This window comes from Bison bison, unplaced genomic scaffold (assembly GCF_000754665.1).
Source record: "Bison bison bison isolate TAMUID 2011002044 unplaced genomic scaffold, Bison_UMD1.0 scf7180017864352, whole genome shotgun sequence".
NCBI classification, from domain to species: domain Eukaryota; kingdom Metazoa; phylum Chordata; class Mammalia; order Artiodactyla; family Bovidae; genus Bison; species Bison bison.
This window is the reverse complement of record NW_011494924.1, coordinates 4,536,269-4,542,268: the sequence shown is the minus strand read 5'-3', so window position 1 is coordinate 4,542,268 and position 6,000 is coordinate 4,536,269. Positions and strand designations below refer to the sequence as shown.

General features: G+C 45.4%; 1 protein-coding gene across 1 annotated transcript in view; it reads left to right on the top strand.

The window, feature by feature from the left end:
* Nucleotides 1-192: 192 nt before the first annotated feature.
* Nucleotides 193-6,000, top strand: part of DENND2A (DENN/MADD domain containing 2A) — a 98,726-nt gene continuing 92,918 nt past the window's right edge. Inside the window, exon 1 of the mRNA XM_010854951.1 lies at nucleotides 193-2,281. The gene's annotated coding sequence lies outside the window, so the exon portion shown is untranslated. The remainder of the gene's footprint in view (nucleotides 2,282-6,000) is intronic.

Sequence of the window (6,000 nt, the reverse complement as noted above, 5' to 3'; positions counted from 1 at the left end):
TGAACCCTGCTTCCCTGGTGGCTCAGATGGTAAAGAATCTACCTGCAATATGGGTGACCTGGATTTATTCCCTGGGTCGGGAAGATCCCCTAAAAAAGGGAATGGCTACCCATTCCAGTATTCTTGCCTGGGGAATCCCATGGACAGAGAAGCCTGGTGGGCAACAGTCCACGGGGTCACAAAGAGTCAGACACGACTGAGCGACTAACACTTTCCCTTCTTTTCCTTTTTCCTGTGTTGTGTATTCATTCACTTAGCAACTCTAAGCGCTAGGCTAAGGGCATAAGGTATCTGCCTTCCTTCCAGGCGCTTACCATCCTAGCTGGGTAGTCAGACAGAAAACTAAATCCAGTTGGCATCTGGCCTCACCGTGAGTGCCGTGTCCTTGGGGAACCCAGAGCAGGGACGCCCACAGAATAGGTAAGGCCAGGCTGAGCCCTGAAAACTCTTCACCAACAAAGCAAAAGCAGAGAAGGTTGTTTCAGGCTGAGGGAACAGCCTGTGCAGTGTCACCGAGGAGGGAGAGGAACAGGCAAGTGTGGGGAGAATTCATGGTTGTAATTCCCAGAGGGAAGAAGGATCTCCCTGAAGCAGGAGCCAGGAGATCACTCTGTATTCTAGAAAGTTCACTCTGCTTACTGGGTGGAGGCTCAGAGAGGAGGAGACGGAGGCCTTGCAGCACCCAAGCTGCAGTTACTGACCCGCAGGGTGACGGCAGTGGTGACGTGGATGGAAAGAGCCAAGAGATAAAGAGGTGGGACCTGGTGGCAGACTTGGGGACAGGGTCAGATGACTTAGACGAGAACTAAATGCAGAGACGCTCAGGAGAAAACAGAGCAAAGCAAAAGGAATGGAGATTTTGAATGGCCTGTATTTAGCAGATTACAACACTTGGACAATAAATTTGGCTCGGAATTCTCTGGCAGCTTAGAGACAAACAAAAATACTCTGGATTGCACAGTTTGGGATTTTGGACAAGAGAAAGCATACAAATTCATTTTCAGGACAAATTTTTTCCTGGAATTGAACTCAACTGGGAATTTGTCATGTGGAAGTTTGTGTAAAGACTAAAGAGTAACAGAGGAAAAAAAAAAAAAAAACCTTCACTGTCAGTGTTACAAAAGATGGGAAGATAAATCTCCACATGACCATTTTCCTATACCATCTTCCTGTTATGACTTGAGGACATACTGGATTTCTGTGGGGTGCCGAATGCAGCTAGCTCAGGCCTGTGGGCAGTGGCGACATAGGGCAGTGCGGGCCCAGGGAATCCTATGGAGGAGCCATGGGCACTCCAATGGAGGAAGAGATGATACCTACTCTGATGAATGTAGCGAGCACAGCATCCCAGTGCCCAGCCATGAAGGGGGAAGCAGGAAAATCCTGGTATAGCCCATAGGCAGGTGGGCTGAGACTGGTCTGGAAAAGGAACGTGGTAAGGCAGAGTGTTGTGAAGATTGGCTTCGGAAATCCTGACCAAAGAGAAACAGTGAAAGGAGCATTTGAGGATCCCGTTTAGCTGGGTAAGTCCGGTTCTCCCAGTTGTCCAGGCCTTTGTGCCCTCCGACCTAATGTTAAGGCTTCTCCTAGGGGTGGGGGAAAGGATGGGGCTCAAGACACCAGAGCTCTACTCTGCTGAGGTCAGGGAGGGCAGGAAAACTGTTCACTGCAACGTAAGGAATGTTGCAGAGGAACAGGGGGTGTGAGCTGGGTGGTTCTGCACTCCGCCGCTCATCTGGCCAGGCCCTTCCTGTCGGTTTCTGCAGAAGGGTGAAGCTGCAGAATCTATGTCAGTGCATTCTTAACGTGCCCTCCAAAGTTTAAAGCACTGCTTGCCCACTGTAGAAGTCTTAAGTTGAGTAGGTAATTTAACGACGCGGTAATGATAATCTACCCCATCTGCCCTCCCATCACAATTCTTAGCATTTTAAACTCAGGGTACACCTTAGAATACACGTTTAAGTGCTGAGGGGAGGTGTTTATTTTAAACAACTGATGCCCAGGCCCCGCTCCAGACCAAGTCAATCAAAATTTCTAAGAACAGGCCCTGGGTATCAGTATTTTTAAAAGGTCCCAGGTGATTTTAAGGTACTTCCACAGTTGAGCGAGGTTGCTTTTAGCCATCACCTAGAGGGCTCGTCACCAGAGGGGACTGAAATCGCAGATTCCAAAAACAAAGACCTTGTAGAATTTAAAATTTGGAAGCCTGTTGCTTACAATGAAATCAGCTGGCTAGTCAGCCTTCACCATCAAGATCTAAAGCCACCTTGAACAGATACAGGTAAGAGGCTAGTATGTATATGTGTATAAAGTAGTTTTTAACAGTAAGTCTAAAAGCATAATCACAGGCCTTCTACAGTTAGGTCTGCTTGGTCTAATACTATCGGATGCAGTGCTTCACCTTAGCCAAAACTGAAAATCTTTGGTACCTTTCTCTCTCTGCCTGGGACCCATATAGTTCTGTCTGTCTTGATTTCTGAGCCTCTAAGCTGTGGATTCTTTATATTTCCCTCCTGATATTCAAGTATATATGTTCTCCGACCTCTGTCTTCTAGATTGGAAAGAAGCTGGGAGAAGTAGCTTGCCATTTAACATGCATAAAGTCTCAGTCAAAAAGAAAAAATCTCTAAGAGCTGAATTTCAGTAGCTATCATAGGATAATAGGAGTAGTATTTTGAGGCTCAATGGCTTTCCCCAAAACCCTCAAGTATAGCTTGCAAGCAGTTGCTGCTTTGGCTGTGGGCAAAGGTGACTCAGCCTCCCCCACACTCTCTGGAACCTGCCCCCTTTATTTTGCTTCCTGAGGGTCCATGGAATGTCTGACAGTTACTCGAGAGTGACAGAGACCCCTTCTTGGGCCTGTGTCATACCCAGTCTCCTGTGTCCCAGGCGTGGTCCCTTCTTCCTCCACCAGAACCAGACAGCTGCCACAGGCACCTGGGCTCTTTGAAACCCCTGCACTGGCCTCCCAGCTGAGGAACTCAGACACAACTGTCCCTTTAATGATGGGAGGCGAGTCAGTGCTGGAACTGGAGTGACTGAGTGACTCAGTCCTTTGACTCAGTTCTCTACATTTAGCCCCAAAAGAAGGGAAGCCAGAATCAGACCATCCTGACCCTTGTGTTAAAATCATTGTCCGATATGGGCAAAAATTAATCCCAGCTCAGTTTGCCTAGAAGTTAAGCCCTTTGCCAACGGGAGGCCAGAATTGGCTTCCCTTTGACACATTCATCCTTGGCCTGTGGTCAGCTGAAAGAGGGATGAGTCTGAGACCCCGTTTTCCAACTGGCTGAACTACTAACAGTCAAGTTATGGTTCCCTCCCAACACTCCCCCCTCCCCGAGCCTTAGAGAAGGAAGGGGTGAGTCAGCCTTGCAGCAAGCTTAGGGAAGAGGATCTGTATTGTATTGGGGAACCCGAGGATCCATGCTTCGCTTCAGCAGGAGAGGAGGGCAGGATGGTAAGAGCTTGCGTATCTTATCAGGAGGGCTGTCAGACCAGTTCAAGCAAAGTAGCAAACACATTTCCTTTTTTGTTTTCTATAAAAGTGTACTTTAAAACTTTCAGATTGAGGATTTCCCTGGGGGTCCAGTGGTTGGGACTCTGTGCTTCCAATGCAGGGACACGGGTTGGATCCCTGGTCAGGGAACTGGGATCCCACCTGCTGAATGGTGTGGCCAAAAAATTTTTTTTTTAAAAAGTAAAACTTTAAGATTACTTTTATATACACATGTATGTATTTATATGTAAACTATAAAAACTATCCTTATTATAAAACATTTAAGTGCTAGTCACTCAGGTGTGTCCAACTCTTTGGGACACCATGGACTAAAGCCTTCGAGGGTCTTCTGTCCATGGGATTTCCCAGGCAAGAATATTGAAGTGGGTTGCCATTTCCTTCTCCAGGGGATCTTCCCCACCCAGGGATCGAGCGCAGGTCTCCTGCATTGCAGGTGGATCATTTACCAGCTGAGCCATCAGGGAAGCCCCAAGCAATACATAAAAAGGACAGCTGCTGTCCATGGGGTTGCAAAAAGTTGGACACGACTTAGCAACTGAACAACAAAAAAAGAACACAGTGAAAATTTTCCCCATACTTACTCCCTCCTCAGAGGTGGTCACTGTTCAGTATGTATATTAAATCCCCCTAGACTTCTTTTCTTTACATGTAATATATTAGTTTGTTTGTTAGAAAAGTGGAATAACTTAACAGTATTATGTGAGAATAATTCCATGTGGGACATAACATAGTCCTTTCCTTTCTAACAGCTACCTAGTCTTCTTTTGCATGAATTGACTTTATTTCTTTAACACACTGTCTACTGATGAGTAATTAGTTGCTTCTGATTTTAGCCACTGTAAATACTCTCCAGCACTTGTTCCAACATTTCTGTATATAAATTCCCAGAGGTGGAATTGCTAAATTAAAAGATTTCAAAGCCAAATGTATATTGAATATATCCGTGCCCAGTGATGGATATTTTAATGAAATGAGATTCTTTTTATTTATTTATTTATTTATTTTTTAAGTGAAAGTTGCTCAGTCATGTCTGACTGTTTGCGACCCCATGGACTGTTCAGTCCATGGAATTCTCCAGGGCAGAATACAGGAGTGGGTAGCCTTTCCCTTGTCCAGAGGATCTTCCCAACCCAGGGATAGAACCCAGGTCTCCCACATTGCAGGTGGATTCTTTACCAGCTGAGCCACCAGGGAAGCCCAATTTATTTTTTAATTGAATGATAATTGCTTTACAGAATTGTGTTGTTTTCTATCAAACATCCACATGAATCAGCCATAGGTATACATGTATCCCCTCCGTCTTGAACCTCCTTCCCATCTCACCTCTCTAGGTTGATACAGAGCCCTGTTTGAGTTTCCTGAGATGTACAGCAAATTCCCGTTGGCTATCTGTTTTACATATGATAATGTATGTCTCCATGTTACTCTCTCCATACATCTCACCCTCTCCTCCCCTCTCCCTGTGTCCATAGGTCTGTTCTCTGTGTCTGTTTCTCCATTGCTGCCCTGCAGATAAATTCTTCAGCACCATCTTTCTAGATTCCATATATGTGTGTTAGTATATGATATTTATTTTTCTCTTTATGACTTACATCACTCTGTATAATAGGCTCTAGGTTCATCCGCCTCATTAGAAATGACTCAAATGCATTCCTTTTTATGGCTGAGTAATATTCCATTGTCGGAGAAAGCAATGGCACCCCACTCCAGTACTATTGCCTGGAAAATCCCATGGATGGAGGAGCCTGGAAGGCTGCAGTCCATGGGGTCGCTGAGGATTGGACACGACTGAGCGACTTCCCTTTCACTTTTCACTTTCATGCATTGGAGAAGGAAATGGCACCCCACTCCAGTGTTCTTGCCTGGAGAATCCCAGGGACGGGGGAGCCTGGTGGGCTGCCATCTGTGGGGTTGCACAGAGTCGGACACGACTGAAGCGATTTAGCAGCAGCAGCAGCAATATTCCATTGTGTATATGTATAAAATGAGATTTTGATACTCAGTTTTTCAAAAATTGTAAAATAGTATTACCTCTCTTACCCTTGTTCCCCACTGAATTTACTATGAATTTCTATTTAAGTTAGAAATTGTGTGGTACATTCATAGATGCAATCTATTATTTTGAGTTTTGTTAAAATTTTCAAGGCAACATTGAAACTAGAGTTTCTAAGAATTTTTCTATGGCTTATAGCTCGTCATCCAACAAATTGTCCCAATATTGTCTCTTCTGTCAGTCTGTGTTCCAAAAATCTTGATCTCATATAACCACGAGTTCACATAATGGTGTAGGCTGAAACCTGGAATGGGCAGAGTGGGTCACACGTAAGAGCCAGCCCAGGGAAATAATGCAAGGAGCCTTCCTCTTTCTCTGCCACGTTGCTGTTGTTCAGTCACAAAGTCATGTCTGACTCTTTGTGACCCCATGGACGGCAGCACCCCAGGCTCCCTTGTCCTTCACTGTCTCCTGGAATTTGCTCAAA